Below are 15929 nucleotides of genomic sequence, written 5' to 3'. Positions count from 1 at the left end.
GAAGAAATAAGGATCCTTAATTTCTGGCACAAAAATGCATTAAAAAATTCCTAGGTCTTACTATGGATAGGTCTTCAGATAGTTTTACTAGTGACTTACGGTACTAGATAAATACATGTCCTCTCTGATATCTTATAAAGACAAGTAGGTTTCAAGCTATTGAAGAAAATGGATTATTCCCCAGAGAAGAGAAAAGCACTTGCCTATTTTCATACAAAATTGGCTGAGAGATGTATGCCTAACCTGTACATTCCAGATATAGAAAAGAAAATTTGAATCTCAATTTCACACACACAAGATGTCTTTTATGACATAATTTTAATTTTTATCTTCAATGTCTGTTTAAAAAGCTACTTTTATTATGTTTGGGTTTATTAGGCATATTACTATATTTGGGTTTATTAAGTAGATCATCACTCAGTACAGTGATCTAATAGTCCAGGAAAACAAGTTCCTAATAAAGGATGCAAAGTCAGCATTGATTAAATTGAGCTCCATGCCAGAAGGAAGTTGCTACTATTTTCAGAAAATAACAATTTGTGTTAGTAGTTTGTGGTTTTGCAAATCCAAACAGCCTATTCTTTACATTTAATATTTTGGTTCTTGCAAAGCCAGAAAAAACATTTTCAGTTCATTTTAAAAATCACAGCACAGATCTTTAAGAAAGATCTTTCTCTGTAGACTGATGCTAGAATAAATACAGTACAAATGTATTGTTTCATGATATGTACAGAATCACTGATAACAATTAATGAAAGATAAAGGTTCTGTAGATACATGGAGTTTATCTGTTTCCATATTTATCTACTTACATTTTGGTTTATTCATCTATAGCAAAGCACTGACATAGGCAAAATTTATTGCATGCATTTTCTCTACCATTAAATATTCATTAGTTAATTGACTGAACACCCCCATAAAATTCAGTGGATGATCCATCACTGTCAAAGACTTTGTGTAGTATTTTTGACTGCAAAACACGTCTAAACAAAAAAAGTGAAGAACAGAAGACAAGGTACCAAACGCATCCTAATTTGCAGCATTACTTGAGTTTGTGAGCCTAATCATTTTAAACATGTCACATCTACCTTTAAATTTTATCAAATATTGAGAAGATGAAATGTTGCTAAATTACCTTTTCTTATTTTTTGTTATTTCAGACAATGGAAAGTTGACTTCCAGAAATCTGAAAAAGTTAATAATGTCATCCTTTTAGCTACAAGCCGTTCATATCTTAAAGGCTACCAAGGGTATTGCAGAGAGAACATTCCTATTTTAGCAGCTTTCTACATCACACCATTTCCTTCTTTCCACCCAGAAAATAGGTTCTATTTATGGTTTCAGTATGGTTCTCTGTTAATCTGTATAGCACAAAGGGAGATTGCAATATCTTCCTGGGTGGCAGTGATATGCTGATTAACTTACTCCTAATTACAGATGACTCCAACAATTTATTTTCTCAATGATTGGCTTCAAAGGATCCCTCAAATCAATGCAAACTGTGGTGGAAGCACAGTTGTTTTTTGTTTTTGTTTTTTTGATATGTAGCTATGTATTAAAGACTTAGCATTAATTGCAAGCTTATGTATATAGGCCTAAAAAGCTTTGTAATAGGATATGCAGCATTTCACTCTTAAACCATTCATCCACATCTGGTGTAGCTTAGCAGTGACCTAAAATCATTACCGTATGAAGGCTCCTTTCTAAGTTATGCAAAATGAACCTACTTAGTCCAGTTTTTAAACTGAGGAAATATCCACATCACAAAAGACCCATTAAAACATCCTGCAGAGTCTCCAAGGATTTAAAAAATGAGCTTACTTAGCTAAAGTAAAATTTATTATTATGTTCTTAAATCGCTGCTGATTCATTTTCTGCATGCTGTAACCATACTGGATAATGCCATTAGATATATTTTGTTGCATATTGTACTTTAAACTTCTTAGGTTTATTCCCAATACGACTGGAAATAGTGCATCATACCCATTAGATAGCCACAGAGGAATTTGCAATGTTCATGTTATTTTGACAGGAGCCGAATGGAAGTCAGAGCCTGTGGAGTCTTTGAGCAGCAATTAACTTGTGGCCTGGTTGTATCAGCTGATAACTCACTCTCCCTTGGCAGCCCCTTACAGCCCACAGTAAGCCCCTTCAGCCAGCAGCAACCCAATTCCCCTCTCTTTTAATTGAGCTATCTCTTATTAAACTCTTTATTCCTTCCCCCTTCCCTTTATAACCATCACCAGCTGGGTTTCCCCCAGCCACCTCCCTGCATCATGTCAAGGGTGTGCCTCAAGCCCCCTGCCCTGCCTGTCCAAGCACTCAGAAGGCACCAACTCCTGTGTTCAGCAAGAATCACTGAAATCTTTTCGGTAACCACTAGAACAAGCAATATTACACAGCAGACTTCTCTTCAAGGAAGAGCCAGGAAAGAACTCATGTCAGAGGAGACATTTCATTTGTGGCTCCTGCATTAACAGAGGGACTTGAAAGCTACCATCCACTGTCACAGTTGGAAAGATGTCACAAGTCCCTTCTTCAAGCAACTGGCTTCTGTACTCATAGTAAAGGTGACACTTTCCTTTGGGTCTTATTTCTTTATATACACAAAAGTTTTCTCACAGACTATTGGAAACACATGACAAATCAGATGGACTCAAAGCTGAAATTCCCTGCGTCTCTGAAAGAGCACAAGTTCCTTAGCTGTCAGGGCATTCATGTTTGCAACAAATTTTTGGAGACAATCTTATTTAAAAAAAAATAAAAAAGTAATAATAATAAAGTATCTGACCTGTCAATAACTGATAGAACAGTTACCTAATAGGACTGTTGTTAAAGATCACACAGGAGCTCACAACACAGACGGTGAATATCCTCACACACCTGACTGTGGGTCATTCCTTTGCAGGCCTGCACTCAGACACACACAGTGTGTGTTTGGGAGCAGGGAGGAGATACTTGGGACTTCTGTGTGCATTGTATGACTTCATCTGCCAAGTCTCTTTCCTACATTTTTCAGAGTAACAACAGAATTAACCATAGCAATATGGTACCAAAACAGATCACAGATCCTGTGTTCAGCTTATTTGCTCTTAGGGTCTATAAAAATAGACAACATCTACTGGACCTACTGCTAGGCATGTCCAAAGTTACATTGAACTACCTCAGCAGATGGAGCTGTGTAACTTCCGACTAGTGCTCTTACCACCCACTTATTTTGTCATAGTTGTCCCGCTTTGTCATTAAATAAGACTCTGTTCTGAGAGGCTATCATAAATAATTCCTGTAAATTCACATTTTAAGTTTGTACTCAAGCTTTAACTCAAAGAACTCACTAGCAACTGATGTGAAACTTTGTTTCCTGTACAAGACACATATTTTGGCATTTGATATTAGAAATCTTTCGCATTTCAAATAAGAGCAAAACTATCAAGCGGACTAGCCCTTCTATGAAAAAAAAAAAAAAAAACAATGAATTTTTGAATCTCACTTTCAAACCACAGAAATCTTATTTGGCCTGCCACAAAATAAAGCCATCCATCTCTAAAGGTCTTAGCACATTCCTGAAAACTTGGCTTTAAAATGTTTCAAAAATTCAGCCAGAATAAAATATTTCAATTTGGGTAAAATTTTGGCAAAGAATTCAAGTTGACTTTTTGAAAAAATGAATTTAAAACTCAACTGTGTAATATTACTGCTGCTCAGTTCTTAACCAGTTCTCTAGCACATAAGAAATACTCTAGCACTCCAGAACACTACAGCAGCAACATGGACTTCACAGATGATACCAAGAGCATTTTCAGTTTTGATCAGAAAACAGAGAAGCCAGTTTATTCCCAGATCTTTATAGCCACCTATCCCTTTTTCAAACCTTTGAACCTCACATGAGGCACATGGATTTCAAACTGTTTTTCCCCTTCCAAGGATTCTACTTCCATTCATTCACTTTACCACATCACCCTTTCCTAAGGGAAAATAAAAACAAAAAGATAACCATCCCCACAACATGAGAAGATTCCAGGCCTGACACTCATTAATGACTCCAATAAGCCTTGGATAAGACCCACAGGCTTATCTTTCCATTTTAAGTGAAACATGAGAAGTCAGCAGGAGCAGAGTTAGATCTGCACCAAGAACTAAATGCCTGAGGCAAGTTTCAGTGGCATACTAGAACAAGTCCAGAGGAGGGCCTCAAGGATGATCAGAGGGCTGAAGGACTTCTCCTATGAAGAGAGGTTGAGGGCGTTGGAGTTGTTCAGCCTGGAGAAGGGAAGGCTCTGGGGAGGCCTTACAGCAGCCTTCCAGTGCTTAAAGGGGTCTACAAAAAAGCCAGGGAGGGACTCTTTGTCAGGGAGCATAGTGATAGGACAAGGAGTAGTGGTTTTAAACTGAAAAAAGGTAAATTTAAGTTAGGTATTAGGAAGAAATTATTTACTCAGAGGGTGGTGAGGCCCCATCTTTGGACTTGTTCAAGGACAGGATGGATGGGGCTTTGGGCAACCTGGTCTGGAGGGAGACGTCCTGCTCATGGCGGGGGGGATGGAAGCAGAGGGTCTTTAAGATCCCTTTCAACCCAAACCATTCTATGATTCAATACAACATGAAGATTTATATCAAATTGATGATAAATTGAGATACATCTACATGTTTACACATCTTCTAAAGAGTCACTGAAACAACGTTCATTACTGAAGCAGTGCCTATTTCAACCCATTTGATTTTAAGTTTGTCTGCAGCATTTTAACAGTCTCTTCCAATACCACAGATCAAACTGCAGCAAACTTGCTGAAGTTTAACCAACTTGGGAGCGTCCTGATTACAAGTAACACAATGATTCACAAAGGTTTCACTGACATAAACAATCACATAGGAATAGTGTATTACTAAGTATTTCAATTCCGTGTGAAGACATTTCAGGATTTCTCAAAACAGTTTTCAGAAGGAAATTTAAACCATTTCTACGAAACACATTCCATATTCCATTTACCTATTCATTCTCTAGGCTTTGTTGAGCACAGTTGCATTTCCATTTTAGAAAATGGAAACTCATTTACTAAATTATACGTAAAGCACATGTAATTAAAATTAAGTGCTTGTTTATGATTTGTCTGAACATAGAACTAAACAATAGCAAAAAATCAATTTTCATTTGGCCTTTTAATCATCAGTACGTTTTTGTGTGAAATTTAAACTGTGGACATAAAATGTTCACTTTTGGCTTTAATAAAAAGGCTGAGCTTTGGTTATCATGCAACTAGTAGTTATGAACCACAAATAAGAGGAAGGCTTTAACAGTCTTGTAGCACAGGTCATATTTTCCCTCACTTTCAGTAAAACACTTTGAAAGGCTGGGGGAAAAGCACTGTGCATCCTGGCTCAGGAGATAACCACCTTTAAGGATTCTAGGCATAGATCATTACTTCTCATAAAAGGGTTTAATCTACCAAAATGATTCTTGTCCTGGCTCCCTGCAGGGAGTAGGGGAATCTTGGACTTCCTTCCACTAGGCTGTCAGGATATGCTATTTTGCTGATCCAACAATCTTCAAGTACCAAATGCTAATCAGACCAAGACAGGCTAATTATAATCCCTGAGGCTTTCTCCAGTCTAAGAGAATATTGTTTAAAAAAATAAAAATCAGAGCCCTCCCCATACCAGCATATTTCTTGGCTCCAAATGCTATCAAGTTTCACTTTATGAAGCTTGGAGATTGGGTGTGGAGTGGAAAATACCCCTTCACAGACTCAAGGCTTGCTGAGGTTGTAGACAACCTCTACCTTTGCTGAGGTTCTCCCATAACAATGAAAACACCAGACAAAACAAAGGACGTTTCTCAGAATTGTAACTTATCTTTACACACTTGATTAATTTGACTGCCCAGAGCCTGAACTTGTTAGGGATTAGTTACAACCATAAGATATTGGTTTGCAAAAATGCTACAAAAATCTTTCATACTGCAGCAACAATTAGCACCCAATGAGAACACTGAGAAACACAATTCAATTTAAAAGCCATTCAAACAAAGCTTAAGAAAAAAGTGCTGTTATAAAAGTGTTTAATGCTAATTTTAGGTGCTGAGACTATATTAGCTTGCTTTATTTATATATTACACACACCCTTCGATTTTTTTAAAAAAAGATAAATATGTGAATCAAAACTACATGCCAGTACGCAGGTGAAGGAAGACTAAACTGAATGAATTCTAAACAATACAGGTCAGCCATGGGGACTACTATTACTCTTTACCACTCTCAAGATGCCTTTCTTGTCACATTGCTCTTCCTTGACCTATTGGCACGTGAATTCAAACTTAACATCCTTAGCTCACTTGATGGTTACAGCTAATCTGGTTTCTGTAAATAAATACGTATTTATTAGACTGGAAAGGAGCTATCTCCAGATCCCTGGTCAGCCTAATTTGGAACAGATGTTAGCCCTGTGCATTGTACAACTCAGGTTAATGCACATCCATCAGTCATTAGCTGTTTTGGGTTGTTAGTTCTGTGACCAAAAATAACCTAGACAAAAATGGTTTCACACAGATCAACAATAGGCATTTTAATGTGTAAGCAATGACTGAGAACTGAGAAAACAGCTTTTTATGCAATAATTCTTCTCAAGCTCTAATTATGGAAAGAAGCCATTCAAGATCATGGAAAAGCCTGGTTGATTTCCCTTCTTCCCCAAAAAGGAGTAATTTACTTTTGTAGCAAAATAATACATACATATGGCCTCGAGATTTACAGAGAAGGTGCTGCTATCTCTCTGTTAATACAGAAACCACTTGAACTCAGACAGTGGAGATATATGCCCAGTCTTTTCAAACTTAATTGGGAAATTAGGCTTATATTTTTGTTAAGCAGGGTTAACTGTTTGACAAACACTACTTAAAGTAATTTTTGTGTTGCCAAAAGTAGCAGACTGACTTTTGGTAAGTCTTCTCCCGTCCAATCCTTTATCCCATGATAAAAATCCCAAAAGCTTTCCTTTATATTTTCATATTTTACTTTCAGCACCCACATCTGCCTGCTCTTTGCCAACATTCCCTTGGGCCATTCTGGCTGGCATCTGCTACTGTCTTGCCTCAGTACGTGTATACACACGTGTATAGTTAATTTGATCACAGTGTCACCCAGCATTTGCAGAATGCTTTACAAAGGGGGATCAGTATCACTACGTCCATTCAGCAGGTGAAGAACAGGAGGCACAGGTTCAGAAACAATTTGCAACTGGCACATTCACTATCAGAGCCAGAAAAAGACTCCAGGTCTGCTTCCAGTACCACAGGATGTTTGCTGCTCAAGCCTGCATTTCTCATTAACATCACTTCTCCAACCAGCTGTTACTGTATGCCACCTTACATTAAAATTCAAATCAAGGAAGGCCTCATACCAGTTTCAGTACATTTTAATGACAAGGACAGAAGGGAGAGATCTGAGATCCGTAGCTCACTCCAACATTAATCCATTACTAGTGGTCAACGTAACTCACTACATAGACCTTCAACTTGCTAAAATCTTCCTCCTTTCTTCACATCATCCCTTTAAAGGTAAGAAGGAACAACAGGGATTTAAGGGGGATTTATCTCATTTGATCAAAGTGACTTTACAAGTTACAATAAAAGATCACATATATGGGACCAACAAGTTAAACTGGAGACCCAAACTAATTCAAAGTAACACAATGAAACTGAGTAAAACAAATAATTACAAAGTGATCAGCATAATTCACAGAAAACCAGAAACAATCCTCTCAGCTAATTTAAAGGATTACTTAAAAAAAAAAAAAAAAAAAAAAACACTATTACATTGTAAATAACTGCCAAGCATTTGTAGGGTTAAAATTGTTTCCTTCTAGAAGAACAGTCATCACTGCTGCGGATATACCTCTGTTCCTGCGTCATGCACAGAGCATATTTGGACTCCCCTTCTCCAGATGCAAGAAAAATGAGAGTCCCCTAATTTGTTTTCCAGGTTATCAACACACGAGGTCAGCAAAAACCAAACTGGGGTGTTATTGATAATAACCTAGTAAAATACTAAGACAAAGATTTGAGAAGGAACAAGACTAGATGGCACATTAAGGACCTATAAAATATAATACCCTGCGTATTTTAACAACTGACCCTTAAAATGGCAACTTTCTTATCTGCTGTGTCACTGCCTCAGCAACACCTCCTAGATATGCTGAAATCTGACGGATAGTAGCTGTTTCTACCTGAAACTATCAGTTTGGTGTGGGTCTGTTTGTGTGTGGCAATCAAAAACCAATTTATCATTCTCATACGATTTGTTATGTTTTGGGAGACCAGCAGTGTAGATTGGAGTACAAGAAGGATACTTACTTCTTTGTACAGAAGTGCCATGGCCAGGGAATTGGCCACCTCAGCAGGAATAGCTGTTTCTAAGCATGATCTAACACACTTGAAAATTGTATGCAGCCTAGAGTAGCAACATTAAACAGCTTTGAAAGACATCCTCATTTGAAAACATTCTGTCAGTAGCACTCAGCTTTGAATTGCAGCTCTCCATGACGAAAACAAAGTGTTGAAAAAAGTCTCTCTTTACTTTTGTCACTGCTAACTAATATTTTGAGTTTCCTGAAGGCTCATCTTGCAATATCAAATTAAAAACCATCTTACCCAGCTCTCAGGCAATATCTGCCTTTGTTTTGGGTTTGTATTCAGTACAAATTCTATCAGCCCTTAACAAATACCTGTCAGAAATCTGTAATTGTTTATTGAAAAGGCAAACAAAACAAGTTGCCTGTTCAGCTTTCTTTTTAAGGGAGCTCAGTTACAAGCATCTAAGGTTGCACTTTGCAATGCAAACCAAACATTTCTCCTTACTTTCCCATTTCTTACCTAACAAACCTAACATTTCACTAGGCAGGTATTTGGCTTTCTTAGACTTTTTTTTTTTTTAATATTTATTTTGTTGAAATATTTTTACTCACTCCCTTGACAGTAGTCTACCACAGCAACCTGTCAAACAGAGGACAAGCACTTATCTAGTTGGACAAGAGAAACACTGCTTTACAATTTGTGAAGCAAGTGCTCTACATTTATTTTAAAGATGCACTGTGCAGAACTTTTTCTTCTCTTCTCAGCTAAGCATTGGAAGCTCTGGCTTCCAGCAACAAAGAGGTAATTTTTTTTTTTTTTTTTATTATTTACTTGGTTTGAAACAGTAAGCTGTTTGCCTAAAATGATTGGCTAGCAGGTTTTCTGCTTTTGAAAGACTAGAATGTCCCCAGGCTAATCATGTTAAGATGCATCCTAATTTAGATCAGGTAACAATCATTGTCTCAAGTCCCTTGAGCTTTTCTGCATCTCCAATATGGGCTAGTCTTATCCAGGACATTCAGCTGGAAAAGCAAAAACAAGCAAAAGGAAAAAAAAAAGTCAACCCACAGAAAATCAGAAACACAAACAAGAAAGTGCAAAGACAGAGATAAAAGATACTTCTGTTTGCAGAGCTGTACTAGAAATAAGAAAAATAGCTGTTTCTCCCAGGTCTACCAAAGGTTTTCCAAGAAACTTGGGCAAATTACTTATCCCTTAGAGCACAAATTTCTCATCTATAAAAACCACAAAAACAGCTTCTCTCTGTTTGAATTAAGAACTAATGCAACCTACTCAGGAAAGGGATCATAATTTCTTCTATATATATATATATATATAAAATATGTATGCATAGACCCTAGCACTATAAATGTCCTACTCAAATTTTGGTACAGATATCTGAATTGTTTTGTTATTTCAAAACGTAGTAATACACCCAAAGTCCCATAAGTTCTCTCTAAAAAGTAGTTTATACAGTGACAGTCCAGGGGAAATGCATTTTTTTTTCCCCGAAGGAATAAAAAAAGACAATAATAAGAGCAATTTCAGGATTAATATTCAGGAACAGAAAGCTGAAATAGCAAGTAAGATACAGATGAAGCCATGAGGCAACAGAATTGAGCGGGAGCTGAAAATGAGAAATGCAAGTCTAATGTAATGTGCAAGGAGGAGTTATGGAGGTAAAGTGAATTTTAATACTGAAGAAATAACTTGGATACGAGTTTTTAACCCAAAGAGAAAATGCTGTGAAAATGACACAGCAAAAAAAGAAAAAGAGTGGGCAGAGGAATGAACCATACCAACAAGTCACAGCAAAGAGGAAAACAAACAACTTGCTCTCTATCCAGACACATGCCTCCTTTATTTTATCCATACGCCAAGCTAGAATGCAATTAATATTATACTGACAGTTCGTGCAGCTAATTCATGTCTGCATCCTAATCCTGAAACTATGACAATATCCCATTTATAAGACAATCATTACAGTCATAATAGATTTATAGTTAGACTGAAAACGGAAATGGTCATTGCAGTTGAGCACTTCCTCACCTGAAAGCCAGGATCTTTTCTAGCACAACCTAAGGCTAACAAAGGCTGTCTTTTTTAAGTGTGCCAGCTCCCCCAGGACACTGTACCGTGGGGGCTGAGAAATCTATTTCATGGAGCTATTTCCTCCTAGAATTCATTCTCAGGTGAAAGATCTCTTTGCCAAACAGACGGAGCACATTTTTTAAGTGGTAGCTGTTTTGGCTATATGCTTAGTATGCATGAAAAAGTTATTTGACTTGCTGTACCATCAGTGCACTGGCCTTTCTTGGTCTGTGCTCAGCTTCACAGAAGTCCAGCTGTCGCATGGGGGTCCTGTGGTTCCCCTCGCACTGCGTTTTGTAGTGCCTCACCCCAAAACATTTATCTAGAAAACTAACTGCCCTGGCTGCTCTTAACAGTTCTAAAAGCCGCCACAGAGCTGACAAAGGAAGGAGGATGTCATCACAATTCATAGGATTCATCCTCCATCCTTGTTTTTGAAGGCCCTGCTTTCCATAGGACACAATTGTTACCCCACAGGCTGCAAAGCATTTCACTTACGTTTTCAAAATACCTTAATTTCTAGGTGCTTTAGAGACACTCACCAGGCCAGAGAGTTCCTTGCTGTCTGGCACAAGGACTGAATACTGGACAGCAGGACAAGATGGCATTTTAGCCAAGCTGGCCAGGGCAAGCCCATATCTGACACGTGCCGTGAGAACAGAGTTCACGCAGAGCAGAGAAGATTTCTGGCTTTAAACATCTTGTCTGGAAATGCCAGACATTGTAAACTGCACAGAACTGATTTTTTTTTGACCTTGGAGGGATGCAAAGCTGAGTCAGCCTTGCTGGGATTCAGATTACCCAACTCTAGGTATTAGAAACGTGTGCTTCAGCCATGGAACAGGAAGGGAAAAGCTGTCTGTGGGTTGGTAGTTTCTCCACCACCCCCTTCCCTTTTCATCATGAAGCAAAGCTGTACTGAAGACATTTTAGGAATGAAGAAAATTGTGCTTCAGTGATGCACATTTTGGTACTCAAAAATTTTGGGGAGGACCCTTCCTATGTACTATTTATATCACTGGCTTAACCACTAACATAACTAAAACCACTACGGCTATACCAAGCCAGTTAATGGATTTAAGTGTTTTTACACCTCACGTGACAGAAGTGAAGGGCAGTTAGGTGCTTTTATTTTAAAGGCAATAGAAAACATTAGATATAAAACTGAACATGGGAAAGAAAATGCTCCACATACCTTTTACGTAAAAGAAAGGAATAACGACATAGAAGCCTGCTCAACAGACAGGGAGCCTTTAAGATAGGGGCAGCATATGCAATTTTTTTCTTTTTTTTTTTTTTTTTTTGCTGCTACAACCTGCCTTAGTGCATGGCTCCTTCCAGCAAAAGGGCAAAGCAGAAAGCACTTTTCTTCCCTCTCTCACCCAAATATTAACACGTGTTAATATGACATGTATATGTGACATATATGAATGCAAAGATGACTAAGGGATCATCTTGAAACTAACTTATCACTTAGCTTTATCCCAATAACAGTGTAATGTCTCAGTCTACATACACAGCATAAGCCATACTTGAAATACAAAATAAAAATATATTTCCAAATACAAAGAAAGCATCTTTTATTTATTTTTTTTTTCTTTCCATTCTGACCAGCAGAACCTCCTCCTGAAGCTAGTAGAGGGGAAAAAACATTTTAAAAAAATCATACACAAAGCCATCACAGAAACAAGTCAAGCCCAAAATGCTGTATTTCTTCCATGACACAGCAGTAATTTTTACAGAACTAGGATGTGACAAAGGATTTATTTTTCTTTTGAATTTCTAAAATATTTTTTAAGAAAATATTTCACTGGCATTTGGGAATGCCACCAGTCCTAATCAATGACTGAGCACTTCCAATAAAGAGTATAAAGTAATTTGCTTTGACTTGCCAGGGATGAGTTTCTGGGCACAGCCCCATTCCAGACCTACTGTGATGACACAGACCCACCGCTGTTCCACTGCTACGTAACACACCGAAGGTAAAGTCTAGAGCACAAGGTTCCTTCAACTCATCTTTAAAAAAGAAAGAAGGCTTCCCTCCATTGAGGACATGCTCTGATCCCTGCACAAGAGACTTTCCATCACTGTATGCTGGTAAAACAAACGCACAAAGTGTTAAAACTATACCAACTTCAATTGCTGGAGTTGGGTTTTGCCACCAGCTCCCACAGCTGTTTTGGGAGGAATCAAGCTAATGCTTCTCTCTACATTCAGTGCTAACCTATGTAGGAACCATTTTATTGATGCTATGATAAAATCCCTTAGCAAAGCAAAGATTAAAGAGTTACATCCCTTCAGTTCATGAGTATACGCCCATCTCCAGCCACTTGTCAGTATGAAACTGCATACACAAAGAACTGCTTACCACATCAAGTGTCCAAATGCAGCTATTCAGGGGAGGAATACTTGCATTTCCGAAATGTTTTACCTTCTCTAAGGATAATTCAATAAATCCAGTAGTGGAACAAAACTGAAAACAACACGGCTTTCCTTCTGCTGAATGCAGTCTCACACAGAACTGTTCCAATTATGAATACACCTCAACAGGAAATGAAACTGCACTACATCTGAAGTGTTTCTGCATTCAATCATACTCTGACTCAGGCAATCAGGTTTGCTCTTCATAGCAAGACCCTCTTCATCACTCTACACTCTTCCATAGCCTCCCACACAGACCTCAGTGAAATACTTGGGCCCATATGAAAATGAGGCATCCTCTAATCAAAGCATTCAGCCAGAGTCAGTTTCTTGGTGAACATCTCAGCTGCTTCTAATAATGTCACTGCAGCTCCATTATTAGCAGGTGTTTCCCAGGGCAAACAATATTGTGAGAGAAGGGAGTAGAGGAGTAACAGGAACTTTAAATATATATTTATATAATATACAAAATATAAAATATATACTTTTATAATATATATGTTTGAAAAACAATTTTCTTCTTCATTATGGGGAGGGGAGGCGGGAGCGACCTACAACAGAAGCTTCATGGCAGATCATTTGTTCACAAATATTGTCAGAAGTTTTCCTCAAGGGTTACCACAAGATAAAAATGAGGAGAGTCATGTCAAGTTTTGTGGTAATATAAAATACACCAAGATCAATAATGGCATAATATGTCACCCCAGCATGTCTTATGCTCACCCCTTATTAAGGGCTCCATGATGTTCCCTAAAGCTGGGAGCTCAATGCATTGCTCACAAGCTCTCTCCACACCTGTGATTGTGCCATCAGCTGTCCCGCCCTCCCTCTTGCTAACTCATATCTTCCGAGTTTGCCTGACAAGAGCACAGCAGACCACTGCTTTCATAATGTACAACACCTCACTGATAAATAAAGCAACATCATCCTAATGTTCATTTACAAACATCTGCTTTGTGTTTTCCAGTATGGGAAGAAAATTAAACAAATAAAGCAAGTAATGTACCCAGACCATGCTGAAAATAGCACGAGATGCTGAGCAGACTGTCTGATTAAAATACAGGAGCTCCATCCCAGCTTGTGACAGACAAGACCATATCTATCCCTATGAAAAATAATCAGATCTCATTATATTTAGCACTCCGTACTTGAAAAAGTATAAAGGGACTAAACGCCACAATAAATAAAGACATCACTAAAATATTAGTGGTTGCCTTTTTTTTTTTTGCTGCACTTTTCAAATATAAACTACACAGGCAGAACAGAGCCAGAGACCACTCCCTAATTCCTAGTGGACATATTGATCAATTAAAATGACGTGTCTGGTCTTTTCTTTCCTTCTAATAGCAAGCAGCTGAAAGACCAAATCTTTTAAACATGCATAAACAATTAACAGTGTTATATACCATCTAGTAAGATTAAGTTAAAGCAAAAAAATCACCCTGGCCTCCAAAAGCTAGACATCATTACAAAAATAAACAAATATTGGATATTGTAAAGAGTTGCTAAATATCACAGGAATGTTTCTAACCATTTTACTAAACATGAAAGATACACATTTTCTTCCCATCTTAAAAGGTGGAAGCCTTTATAATTATTTATATTCTTAATTTATGAATAGCAAATGCCCTCAGAATGTCTGGATCTTTGGCTGCACCTTTTACTGCAGTTGCAGAAAAAAAAAAAAAAAAAAAAAAGACTTGCTTTCCTTCCATTAATAGATCTGAAATTTACTAAACTCTTATTAAAGATGGAAAGACAAACAGTAGGAAAGCTAATAGCTACTGCACTTTCAAAACACCTGGTTATTGTTTGACAATCATATCAACATTTTGCTTTTTTAAGTATACTAACAGAAATAGGATAGTAGTGAACCATGTTTTAAATCAATACTGTGCCAGTTGCCAGCACTGATACATGAAGTATTTTCTAGACTATTTTGCTAATGGAAGGCCACTGGAAATAAATATGTGATATTTGTGGTATCAAAAGATAGCAGGTTAAGAGGAGAGCTACACATACAATAAATACTTAAATAAAGAGACAGGGAAAAGAACAAGCTACCTTTATGGCATTAAAACTGAAAACAGCTATTCTTTCCATTTAAGCCTATCAGCCTGTAACAACTTCAATTGGATTGTGAAATTAAAATACATTCTCTTCAGACCTTCAGTGTAACATTGCAAATTCAAGGACAAGTCTAAATATTCAGACCGAGTGCGTTTTCTGTAGGCCTTTGTCTTAGCCTGTCTGCCTGAAAAATAATATTTAGGCATGCAGCATCTTTTCTCGGCATGATTTTCACAAGGCAAAACCCACACATTCTCATATTAGGAAAACCTCATAAAACAGGAAAAATAATGGTGCAATTAAGACCAGCGCAGCATTTTGCACTTACCGTGTCCTGTTCAAATCATCCTCTTTTGATGTTTACGGCACATCTGTAGGATGCAATACTAGGAGGTGCCTTGTGTGACCTGCTGCATGATGCTGTGACATCAGTTCAGATGATGCAGCTCATTATGGGAAAGACTGCTGTTGCTATGGCAACCGGGATGTGAGACGAATCCTTACTGCATTTCCAGGGGAGCCCGAGACAATACGGAAGCCCTTTAAAGAAACAGACAAAATGCAAACAGGCTGTTAAAGTACTGTGCCACGGATCTGGGAGTCCATGTTCAAGTACACGCCTTTTATCAAGCAACGTTTTTGACAAATTATTCCAGCATGGTGACACCAAATCAAGATGTGCAAGCTACACGTGATTCTCATATTTAAAACTTAATACTGTATTATCAATTCAGGCACAAATTTTACAAGTCAAATTTCTTTATTTTAAATAAGGCTCTTAAATGATAAAGTCAGTAGTTTGATTTTAACACCAGAGCTGTACAGACGATTGCTATTTTACAGTATTTTAAGAAGCGTGCATCTTCCCCCTGCCCCACCCTGCTCCTACATCCAATCTGTCATCTTAAAAAAAAAAGATCCCGTTGCCAAGGAAAAAAGCACCCCGTACTTCAAAGCGATCACATTTTGCACTGTTGGGTGAATGACAATGAGTTTAAAAAAA

At 37.7% G+C, this 15929-nt stretch overlaps 1 protein-coding gene across 3 annotated transcripts in view; it reads right to left on the bottom strand.

The window, feature by feature from the left end:
• The window catches only part of AKAP6 (A-kinase anchoring protein 6), a 269691-nt gene extending 254314 nt beyond the window's left edge, over nt 1–15377 (bottom strand). For all 3 annotated transcript variants that reach the window (XM_032187818.1, XM_032187820.1, XM_032187819.1), the window contains exon 1: nt 15255–15377. The gene's annotated coding sequence lies outside the window, so the exon portion shown is untranslated. The remainder of the gene's footprint in view (nt 1–15254) is intronic.
• Nucleotides 15378–15929: the final 552 nt, after the last annotated feature.

The sequence above is a fragment of the Aythya fuligula genome, chromosome 5, assembly GCF_009819795.1.
Source record: "Aythya fuligula isolate bAytFul2 chromosome 5, bAytFul2.pri, whole genome shotgun sequence".
NCBI lineage: Eukaryota > Metazoa > Chordata > Aves > Anseriformes > Anatidae > Aythya > Aythya fuligula.
The sequence above is the reverse complement of the archived record's forward strand: the minus strand, read 5'-3'. Positions and strand labels throughout refer to the sequence as shown.